The sequence below is a fragment of the Bombus huntii genome, chromosome 18 (assembly GCF_024542735.1).
Source record: "Bombus huntii isolate Logan2020A chromosome 18, iyBomHunt1.1, whole genome shotgun sequence".
Taxonomy (NCBI): Eukaryota; Metazoa; Arthropoda; class Insecta; order Hymenoptera; family Apidae; genus Bombus; species Bombus huntii.
In genome coordinates this window covers 3,125,390-3,137,894 of record NC_066255.1, presented here as the reverse complement: position 1 = coordinate 3,137,894, position 12,505 = coordinate 3,125,390, and the positions used below count along the sequence as shown (strand labels likewise).

The 12,505-nt window shown below is 40.0% G+C and overlaps 1 protein-coding gene and 1 long non-coding RNA gene across 14 annotated transcripts in view; one reads left to right on the top strand and one right to left on the bottom strand.

Moving 5' to 3' along the window:
• Positions 1-12,505, top strand: part of LOC126875326 (homeotic protein antennapedia-like) — a 166,650-nt gene that overhangs the window by 118,021 nt on the left and 36,124 nt on the right. The gene's annotated exons all lie outside the window — the stretch shown is intronic.
• Positions 7,264-11,598, bottom strand: LOC126875383 (uncharacterized). The gene is made up of 2 exons (XR_007693396.1): positions 10,580-11,598; positions 7,264-10,438 (listed from the first exon to the last, which is right to left on the bottom strand). It is a non-coding gene; the product is annotated as an uncharacterized LOC126875383 (long non-coding RNA).

Here is a 12,505-nt window from a genome sequence, read left to right as displayed (position 1 = left end):
AGAAAGCGTGCTGGACTCCGTTACGTCTTTGCGTATCGATAGACGGCAGTGTGTACGTAATTGGCGGCGTGTTTGCACAGTCTGCGGCTGCAACAGCGCGTCGTCGGTTTTCGCGGTTGACAACGCACCGCGATAACGCCGTGTCTCGACCTGTCCTGCTCGCATAATTGCCGCATTCCCTCTTTCTCTCCCTCTTTTCTGTTCTATTTATATATACATATATGTTTGTGTTCTGTGACGATTCGAGCGAGGCCCGGTTCGTCATTTTCGTGTTTATCGACCGATAGTAACCGCGAAGAAAATCGCAGATCGCGCACAATTGCCTGCGAGCAGTCGCAGATACGTGGTAATAGTTTCATCAAGGACGCATCATGACGCAGAGTGGAACGTGCATTTGATGATATTATGCCAGTATGATAAAAAAAAACTATTGTTTGTTCGATCCGTATTGACGAAGGTTTCGCGTTCGATTTGGCTTTTTTTCATGATATAAAAGATGATAGAAACAGTTGACAGTGAATGTTGAGGTTATAGTCCAAAAAGTCGTATCGCATAATCGTTTGTCGACATTACTAATTTAATCTGTACTACTAAACTGTACTGTATCTACTTTTTAAAGTAGGGAAGGGAACAGGATATTCGTGCTAAAAGCATCAGACTCGTTAATACGACGTTCTTCACATTTCATACAGTCATTTACTTCTTTTTATTTAACTTATTAGCTGCTAACGTACATTTGTTCTGAAATTATCCTAAAATTCATATTACAAGCTGATATAATCGTCTATAATCTGCATATATAAATGACACAGTCTGGCATATATTAAAGACTAGTAATTCTAGTATTGAAATATCTCACGTACAATTAATTTACATACGAAACTTGCCTCGTTATCTTGATCCTATAAAACATCTTTCGCTATCACGCGAGATCCGTATCGAAGTGTCACAAGTGGATTATCACATCCAAGACATCGCAAACGTTCCGTACGACTTTCACTCTCACCTATTTTCTATCCATCTGTTACCATCGTCTAGAAGAAACTATTATCCCTGGAACTTTCGTCGGCTGAAATAGAAGCGACGTTTCACCGAGTGTTTCTGGCCCCCGTTGGACCCGGTGGAAGACAAATGTGCCGTTGAACGCGCGACACCCCCGCATTATCTCGGATTAAAATCAGAAATGCAGGTCAGACGGTTGGCCGGCGTTCGGCGGCCACGTGGCCACGCGGAGGACTCGTTCGACTCGCCAGGACACACGACGAGACTACTCTTTATTACCTGAAGATAACAGAGAGAACTCGTGTTGCATAATCTTCGACCCGACCGAGCTATTTTTAATCTTGACGAGCAGCACGCGACCGGATACGAGAGATCGAGAAAATTGTGGAAAAAACCACGAATCTTGTCTGCATAAGTACTTGATTATATCATTATGCATGAAAGATTTCTTCTATAAGATAATGTTAGCAGCAGGAATAGCGGAAGAAATGTGAAAAAGTGGTGGACGATTGTAAGCAACGTAATAGTTCGGTTGATCGTAACACAGAGGGCGGAGGAACCGTTTCGATATGGTATCGCGACCCTATAAATATTTAATGAAGCTCGAACCCTTCGGATTGACGAGGGTCACCGGGATTAGAGCTCTCGAGGATAATCGGCGTGTTAAGAAACGAGTTTACAACGCGATTAACGGGGTCCGTTACGCGATTTTCAGTTCGTGTTATATATATTGTCGCGTATCGCTACGATGCTGAGAAAATATCAAATTTCAAGTTCGTAGGGGAACGTTGCAAATGGTCGTTAAATGTTGCATGAAAGGTGAACGATAAAATGTGGTCACGCGAGATGTTTTTAGCAGCGTTGATGATAAATTCGAGATAAAAAGGCGTAGATGAGACGGCAACAGGTTACGAAAGTGTGGAGAAATCGTAAGTGTAGATGAAGCGGCGCGTGTAACAAGAAACCGGAGAATATTTCTTTCGTCGACGCGGTTTCTTTTAATTGTAGATTCGTTCAGAGGGAAAGAATGCGGGTCTGCAACATTGTCACCGACGGAGAACACGTTTCGAGCCGCGAGCAAATATTCCATTGCATCGAGCGCCGCGTGCAAACAGTCCCCGCGAATGATCGACCTCACTTTGCACGCGCGCCTGTTCCTCCAACGTTTCATATGCATTGTGTTTTCGTGACGAACGTATTCTGCTCGGATCGCATCTCTTGAATCTATTATGCGCGACAGTTGCTTCACGCCGTGTCAGCTTTCTTGCTACACATCGTACGATGCTCGGTAATTGAAAAACACAAGTAGGGAATTTCTTATCGACAGAGCGCCGAAGTTTTAGGGATTTTTGATCGTAGGAAATTCGCAGCTGCAAAGATGCGCAGAATGCACGTAATATGTAGGAGGATGCTTCTTCAAAAATGGAATATGGAAATGTTCCAATTAGATCGATGATTTTTACGCTAAGCAACAAAATTTGCTATCCGAGTTGCGTGCTTTTAATTCTATTCGTAACGATATGAATTTTCATAAATTTTATCGCAGTCTATCGGTTATTTACTACGACTTTTATCTCTCAAATGCGTATTCTACGACAAAATATTATCAAACAGCCTTTTGTCATACTCCACTTAAGGATCACACGATCCATCTGTTGCAATATTTCATATTTCTTCCTTGTTTTCAAAGGCTGTTCCAATTTTTCTTCCAATTAACATGTACCTTCGTTCTTTTCCTCGAAGAAACTTTGTTTTGCCAGCAGTTCAAGAAAATCGGAAAGAGATTTAAGTAATTGCGGGGGTAAGACGCAGCCGGACGACGACGACAGCGCGACGTAGGGACCCGTTGACCTTTTGCGAGTTGCCACTTTGTAGACACCAGACTTTGAACTTTGCCTTGTATTCGGTTGGCAACTTGAGCAAAACCCGAATCCGACGGTGATCCAAGGGTGAGGACGCTTCGCTGCACTTCTGATTTAGTAGATCCGTGGCCACTGGGTCGGGGGTGGGGGTGTCTACTAGCTTAGAGGAGCTTACAGCGTGAGACGAGGAAGGAGCGTGAAGGGGGGGGGGCCGTGAATTATCGGGTAAATTAAAGATTGTTAATATGCAACCTTTATTTATTTAAACAATCTCTTACAAAAATACGATCAATTACTTTCCTTAGTTTCGTGCTGTTTTTTCATGTTGTAAGTTAAACAATTACACTTTGATATTTAATAGTTAAGAATAAAAGGAACTGCGTTGCATGTGATAACTGAGAATTATAGGAGAGTTGTACTTTTACAGTGGGCAGATTTCACGACAGATTTCATAGGTTTTCGTGTTTAATATCGTTTACGCGTCTATGTCATTCAAATGCAAATGGTGTCTTTTTGTTGTTACGATCAGCTTCTTATCTATCTTACGCTCGTTAAATGTCATTCATTATTATTATTAGCTGATCACTCAAACGTTCAATGTCATATCTTTATAAATACGTTTAGAGCGATGGAATCCAGATAGAAATTTATTTCATTCACTGTACCATAACAGGCGTTTTATTTCAGTGCTCTTTTATTTGAAATTTTGTTTTGATTGTTTTGTTTTGCAAAATTGATTTGTTCAGTTTAAACAAGTTCAGACATTGTTTAATCCCTTGCCGTACTTTAGCGAGTGAGACTCGCGATGAAGATTTTGGCCCAAACATGAATATCGCGTCTGACTCGCTACCAGATACTTGGGCCAAACGTAAACATAAGAAGCCGAGTTGGCGGACTGTTTTTTTGCCCTTTACGATCGTGACCGAACGCTAGTTCTTGTTTACGAGCATCAGTTTGGTCTGTTTCGTCGAACTAAATGGCACGGAAAGGGGATAATATTTTCTAGCATCGTCTGGCTTATTTATGTTCTTTTATTTAACAAATACGTTTCTAGAAAAATTCAACGGTTCCAATAACAAGAAATATATTAGCTTGTCCAAAAAGTGTCTTTCTTTTACGGACACGTCTTTATCGTTGTACAAAGATGAAAGCTAATCTGTGGGACGTTGTGATCTTTATTTTGCTAGAACAAAATGGATCATACGTAGTTCGATGAAATAATATAAAATGGAAAATATCGTGCACTCGTTAGTTTCTTATAAAACGAAGGAAACTTTTCGAGCGATCTAATAATATTTAATAAGTTGAAGCGTCCACTGCACTTTACACCGAACGTACCAGAAACACGTTCTCAGGACTCATAGTTTTTCGATTCCTTTGTGAAATCGTTGTCAATGTTTGCGTATATCTACGTCGCATAATATGATGACTGTTGGAAAAAGTTGTTCAGCCACGGCGCGTAGGGACGAAATATTCCAAGGAAATCCGTGCGGTGAAAATAGTCCGAGAAAGGAAACGGCGCGGCGGGACGAGCTGCCTAGAAAATGTTGCGTGAAAAACGCCGCGCGCACCTGTTTCCCTTCGATTTGCAGAAGAAAACGCCGCAAATCCGCGCTTCCCGCCACTACCACCTTGCAATTAGGATAATTAGCTGCAAGACCTGTCGAGGATTCGAGGAAATTCAGAGTCAGCCGAGGTGGTGAAATTTTTGTTGCAATTCTATGAAAATCGCGTCGCTCTCGTTACTTCGGAAAATAACCATCGTCCTCGTTTCGCTTTGGACTTCGTTTAGTTTCGAACGTTGATCGCCATACTAATCGAGTTATTCCTTAACGAAAGAAACGTCTGTGATCATGAATTTTGGTGGGACAAAAATATTAAATTGATTATTTAATATTTTTTAATTTATAATATCAATATGGAAAATATTGGGAAAATATTGAACAAAATAGTTATAACATAATAGACATAGCAAAGAATTAATTTGCAATTTTATTAACTGATACTTCCTGGTCAACTAATAGTTAATTCACAACTTCAAATTATTTATAATTATTTACATATATACAGGGTGGCTGGTAACTGGTGGTACAAGCGGAAAGGGGGTGATTCTAGGCGAAAAAAGAAGTCGAAAATATAGAATAAAAATTTTTCGTTCGAGGCTTCGTTTTCGAGAAAATCGACTTTGAATTTTCGCTCGGTACGCCTGCACTTGTCACGTCTCGTTACAACGGACCACACTGTAGATCGTTGTCTCGATCGACGTTATTCTTTTAATTTTTTAAACTTTTATTCTATATTTTCGACTTCTTTTTTCGCGTAGAATCACGCTGTTACCAACCAACCACCCTGTATATATACTGTAACGTTAAAGAATCGTTCTCAGTGTTCTACTCTATCGTTTCGATCTTTTTGCCTCCATCTTCTTCCTGTTGACGTTGAAGTCGTCTGTGAAATCGATCTCGGTCTTTGTTTCTTCGATATTCTCTCTCCTTCGTGTCTTTGTTCGTTTATCGACAGATACGCTCGATCTTCGAACAGAGCGCGTTATTATCGGCACCATCACATTTTAATGACACGTAATTTCGTGGCGGTGCTTCTTGGAACTATTTCTTCATTTAATTCCAGACGTCGGCTACGTTGTTTCGCAGGTTTCCGTTAATTCTGGGTTTGGCAACGTGTTGAGCAGAGGCTCCTTAATTCGAGCGCCCGCAGCGTGTAACGACGTCCGTGAATTCCTTTTTCCGAAATTTCAAAAAAATAATCGCACGCGCCCATCTGCAAATTAATCCTCCTGCAACATTCCTCCGATATATGTGCACACGTGGATTGGATTAACATCGTTTCATGTTTCTACGAAATATGTTCAGCTTTCAGAAGGGTTTTCGATCTCATCCATGAAATTATAGAGCCAGCTTTATAGAGCCAGAAATTTATCACATTCTGATTTTTGTCTTTATTATGTAACCGAGATTCGGAGAATATCGTGCGAATATCTCTAGAACATCGATGTGGCAAGAAAATTCCATTAATGTGAAATAAGCTTGCAATGTACTTCCGTCGAAGCATAGCTTTTTCTAATCGTTCAATTCTACGAGAAGCAAATAAAATAATTCAATAACGCCTAATGCAATGTTTTCTAAAAACTACGTATTCTATGATCGAAACAAAAGAAAAAGATTTTTCTTTGCAATCGTTGTGTATCGAGTCCTCCATCAACAATTGAGAAAACCTTCAAACTTGTTTAAATCGCCAATCTTATCGAGCTTGCAATTATATTCCAACTTTTGTTTAACGTCGTTCTCGATAAAAGTGCGAGAAAGTATGCAAATATAGAAGAGAAACAATCTTAAAAAAATCGTAATAAAATATTGCTCTCTTCGAGTATCCAATTTAGCCCTATCGAAATACGTTCTTTTTCAACTCTTCCGTTCCATGAACGTCAAATTGGAAGAGCGAAACTCGCAGAACCTAACCTATATTCCGAGAAATATGAGAACGATGGAAACCGTGGATAGAAGAGCGTCATATCGATCAAGTAAAACGAAAAGGGGAAAAGAGAAAGGAAGAAATAATAGAAACCATGGCCGTGAACAAGTCGAACGATTCTCTGCAATAGCACGCCGCGGGCCACCGATACACGCTTCAAAAAGCAATAAATATTTCAGCTAACCAGCGTCTATGTATATAAGGCGTGCTCGGCAAAAACGTTCCATTTATATCGTGGCACGACTTCAACACGATGTACCCGACTCTTTCCGCCTCCCTTTCTCGTTGACCTGTTCGCGTGTGTGTCGTATACGCATTGATACGTGCAGCGGGGCTCCTTACGGTTTACGAGCTGCTGCCATGATTTATCGCGGTCGGCTAGTGCCGCGAGGATCATTAGAAACGTAACTTGAGACCGCGAAACGTCGATCGGGTCGGTGATCCTGCACGCTACGACGGTTTATTGATTTTGCTCGCTTCGACACCCTTTCAAATTCGTTCGTCAGTTCACGAGATGATCTTTTTACGAGCTGTGAATTGCACATCAGGTATATGCGGAGGTGTACATATCAGAGAAATATGAGGCGAAAGAGGAACCGAAGATTCTTCCGTATAGAATAGAATTGTGGAATTTTCTCGTTTTTTGTAGGATAGAGAATTTGTAAATGCGTTAATTTTCCACGAATATGTTTAAGGAAGCATTGCGTGAGTCATTCCACAGGTCTCCCTTCATTTGTTAATGGACTTAGCATGTAGGTTATCGATAAAGATTAATATTATCAGGGAAATTTTAAGTTGTCGATAATGAAGTCGTTCTGTTAGACAAACCGAGAATAAGGCCACTTCGGCTACAACAATGTCCGTATTTCTTTAACACGAAATAGGAATATCAAATAAGACCGACAGTGTGTGAAATGTAAATTGTATTTAGCCATTTCCAATTCACAATTTTAAACTGTAACATTCTATTCGAAGCTAATGATATTACGACCACCGGAATCGTTGAATTTTCCCAACGAGTGATCACATTTAGACGCTTCAGACGGCTCTAATCGCCACCGACGGTCCACCGTATATCGGTTCTTCGCTGCGACAAATTTCCCCGCTGCATTCTTGCCACGTCATGAACCCCATCCATAGTACACGGGTGTTTTCCAGACGCTCTCGTCGAGCATCGTAGGAGGGACGCGCCGGTTATCTCTCACGGCCTTCCGATTTAATTAAGCACGGTTTCAGCTCGAGCCAGGAACTTTCGATATTAGGCCCGGCTCGCTCGTATCTATCGGGTCGAGCGAGCAAACTCTAACTCCCCTTCTGGGCGGTATATACCTACCGATGGTGCACACGGTTCGTGGCGTTCTCACACGCATACAGACGCACACTAATAGAACACACGCACACAGAAGAGGTAGGCACGCGGTACCCGTGGCGTGTGTGTATGCGATCTCGTTTCCAAAGTCCGAGAGTAGGCAGCGGGGCGAAGCCAGCCGGCCTTTGTTCACGGCGTTGAATCTACCGGGCTTTCAACCCCCTACTACCCTATCCGGTAACCCTCCGTCGGACGCTGAGCATCGCGACGCCTCCTCTTCCCACACTCCTCTTTTCTAGGCTCCGCTACGTGCAGCCCTCGCCCTTCCACCCCTTCCACGTCTCTTGCGGCTCCGCCACGACCTTTGTGCTCTTGTCAACTTGTCAAACTACCCCTACCGTGAGCTTCGCCGAGGCAGCATCCAATACCAACCCCTGAACCAACCACTCCGCCGAATCCTCGCTTCTCACCCTGCCCCATCGCCGCTACTCCTCCCAATATCTTCCTTTTCTTGCTTGCTGGCCACTCTATCGGTTTTCTCTGTCTCTTCCTCTCCCCTTCTGTGTTCCATGCTCCTTTCTATCTGTCATGCGACTCCTACGGACAGCCGGACAAGCTACCGGAAACGTATTTCCTACGGGCAAGGCACGGACAGAAGCCTGTCTATAGTGGAATAGAGGGTAGTAGACCCTAGTTCGGTTTTCTTTCGATTATCGCCGGTTCCTTTGGGATAGGCCACTTCGTTGCTAGTTAGTGTAAGGGACGTCGCAGGGTGGTCTGATCTTTCGTGGAGTTTCTCCGGGGGATGAGATACCTGAGTTTATCTCGTGGAGATGTAGTTGGCAGGATGGATACCTGGAATGAAATCGTAAATTCTAGTGTCAAATGCTAACGCTTATTGATAGTCCATGTAAAGTAGAAATCGTGTAGAAATTCTTTGAGTTTTAGGTTGCAGAAAATTTCTCCCAAAATTCTAACATACCTTTCAGTCTGAGTTTCGTCAATTTTTCAAAACAAGAGAGAAAAATTACCTTTCCTTTTGATAACTTGGTGAAAAAATTGGTTAATTAAATCAAGTTGAATTTTATACAACAATTGCCTCTATTTGATGCTCTTCACTGTACATAGATCTCACATTGATGATCAATACACATTTGTTCTCTGTATTCCTCTTTCATCAGTCCAATAAACAATAAAATATTATAAAATATTTAGATGTTAGTTATTTCGTTTATACGCCAAATTTGTATATTTTTATTTATTATTGCACGTTGCACGTTTCACGGAGGACCATGAAATGTTCTGCGACCCTACGGTGTTTCCCTTCGACGAAATTCGATCTCAATGTTAAAGCGCGCTCTCGTTCCAACGCGATTCAAGATAGCCAGCTCACCATTTGCTAATTATATCTGTTAATTGTATAATATCTGTAGCCAGGCAGCAATGTGTACAGGAGTGTTGTACGCATACCGTTACACTGAACACGAGCGCGACATATGTAAGAGTTAAATGTTACCTCTGCGCCGGACATTTGCGCGATTATCGTGGCGCGATATCTCTGGCTCGTCCGCCGCTGTATAGAAGTTTGCCACAACCAGCGAAATTTGCATTTACTTATTTTGCAACAATGTATCCTCTTTTTTTCTATTTTTTTTCTTTCTTACAATGAACGAACGTGATTCTTATTGCGTGTAAATTTGATGAGATTGGCAACGCTATAAATACAGCGATTTGTTTTCATGTTTTATTAATCGTGCGTGATCTTGAAAATTGCGCGAGAATTGAAAATAATGAAGGACAGCTTGTAGAGAATTGTCGATGATTGCAGGTTCTTGTTACTCTTGACAAGTCGTGGCAAAGTGAAGAAAATGTCGATGTCTCTTTGATGTGAATTGTACTACAGCTTTATCGGTTTAAGTGTAAGTGTAGTAAATTTAAGTTAATGGACTACAATTAAAGGTAAACTGTCTCATATCTCTGTAAATTTCTGGGGAACGACGTTGCAGCAAGGAAACATCAGATAAGATGGAACGTAGTTAATCCTTATGCAAGTAACTAAAATGTTAAGCTTGAAAATGTAATATTTCACGCTTTTATTTATAAATATAAAAGGTAACTCGGGTTTTTAGTTGTCCGTACTAGGATTAATATTGCTATACGCTCTTCTTCATTCGCTATAAATTCCTCTCTTTCATGTTTCCAATTCAAGCTTCTTACAATAACAACATATATAAGTGTAGAAGTATAATTACTTCAAGAAAAACTCTACACATTTTCTTTTGTATACCCGTGACCTGCAGACACTGTTACAAACAGAATAGAATTTAGTGAAGCAAAAAGATTCAAAATAAGGAGGTGCATATTATTGTAACCTTGTTACAAGGTCTAGAAACAAAACAGCTATAAGTAGATTTCCATTGCTGTTCCTTGTAACCTTCAGCTACAGCTGCACAACAAAGTTAACATTTTGGTAATGTCTTTTGCTATAAATATATCAACGTGTTCCCTGTTACATTCTTTTGTATTGTAACACTGAAGGAGTGAGGATCTGGATCAACATACACCATACCTGCACTTGTACTTATTTCAATACATTTTTCTATTACAAATTCATCCACTGGTTCCTCTATCAGTCAACCTCAACAATATCACACATTAAATTAATAAATAATGACAATTTATTTAATTTTGATCTCATATACTGTACCTGCACTTGTACTTATTTCAATACATTTTTCTATTACAAATTTATCCACTTGCTTGACTGTCAGTCAACCTCAATAATATCACACATTAAATTAATAAATAATGACAACAATTTATTTCATTTTGATCTCATATACTGTACCTGCACTTGTACTTATTTCAATACATTTTTCTATTACAAATTCATCCACTGGTTCCTCTATCAGTCAACCTCAACAATATCACACATTAAATTAATAAATAATAATGACAATTTATTTAATTTTCATCTTATACACTATACCTGCAATTGTACTTGTTTCAATATATTTTCCTATTACAAATTCATCCACTGGTTCCTCTATCAGTCAACCTCAACAATATCACACATTAAATCAATAAATAATGACAACAATTTATTTAATTTTGATCTCATATACTGTACCTGTACTTGTACTTATTTCAATATATTTTTCTATTACAAATTCATCCACTGGTTCCTCTATCAGGAATCTAACCTACCAACCTAACCTCAACCTCGACAAGATTAATATTGCTATACGTTCTTCTTCATTCGCTACAAATTCCTCTCTTTCATATTTCCAATTCAAACTTCTTACAACAACGACATATATAAGAAACAATGATACATTGTTCTCTGTATAACAAAACGAATATGAAACTTCAATATCCGATGAAACTCGTAAACAAAGTTAGAAAGCAAATCACGTGTAATACGTAATTAACCATTTCTTATATTATTCACGCTTCACGCGATTCCCCTCTAAGGGTGAGTGGTGCAATTTTTCCAGAGCATAGAGGCGTGTTAATTCGGAAAAAAATCGCATCGTCGTTCCCTGAACGCGACATAAATTAACTCCGGGGTAATTATTTCAAAGTCAAGGCAGCTGGACGGCCTGGGGGATGGAGATAGGGATGGGTTGAAGCCGTAGCATGAAAAGGTGGTGGAGGAGGCGGGGTGGAACTGTTGGAATTTTTGACTCACCTTGTACAAGCTGTCTGTGCCGAGAGGCGAAGGAGACATACGGTGAGCGAAACTCTGGAGAACCGGGGTGAGACCGTGCAACGTTTCGGCCGAGCGAACCCGCGGCTTGATTTATAGGGTGGCGTCAAAACTTTCCACTCTCCGTCGTGTCTCGCCGCTCTTATAGGTACCCCCTCGCGCGTTCGCGACGAAATAAAGGCTCACCGTGGTAATTTCGACCTCGTTGCCGACGCTCTCAGCGAAGACACGCGTCCCTCGCTCTTTGTCACGTTCAGTCGTTCTTTCACATTAACTTTGCATCGATCTATGCGTTGATTGTTGTTGAAGTAATTACTTGAAGAAAAACTCTACATCTTTATTTGTGTATATCCGTGACCTGGAGGCAGCTATTACGCAGAAAATAGAATTTAGTGAAACAAAAATATTGTAAATAGGGAGAGGTGAATGTTATTGTAGTCTTGAATATAAATTATGTTTTGGGTTACAAGGTGTGGAAACAAAAGAGCTATAAGCAGATTTTTATTGCTGTTTCTTGTAGCTACAGCTACTCACCAAGGTTAACTTTTTGGTAATGTACTTTGCTATAAATATATGAACGTCCCTGTCATAGCTTCTTCTATTGTATTGTAACGCTGTAAGAGTGAGGATCTGGATCAACATACACTATACCTGTACTTATACTTATTTCAATATATTTTTCTATTACAAATTCAGCTACTAGTTTCTCTATCAGTCAACCTGAACAATATCACACATTAAATTAATAAATAATGACAACAATTTACTTAATTTTGATCTTATATACTATACCTGCACTTGTACTTATTTCAATACATTTTTCTATTACAAATTCATCCACTGGTTCCTCTATCAGCCAACCTGAACAGTATCACACGTTAAATTAATAAATAATGACAACAATTTACTTAATTTTGATCTCATATACTATACCTGCACTTGTACTTATTTCAATACATTTTTCTATTACAAATTCATCCACTGGTTCCTCTATCAGCCAACCTGAACAATATCACACGTTAAATTAATAAATAATGACAACAATTTACTTAATTTTGATCTCATATACTATACCTGCACTTGTACTTATTTCAATACATTTTTCTATTACAAATTCATCCACTGGTTCCTCTA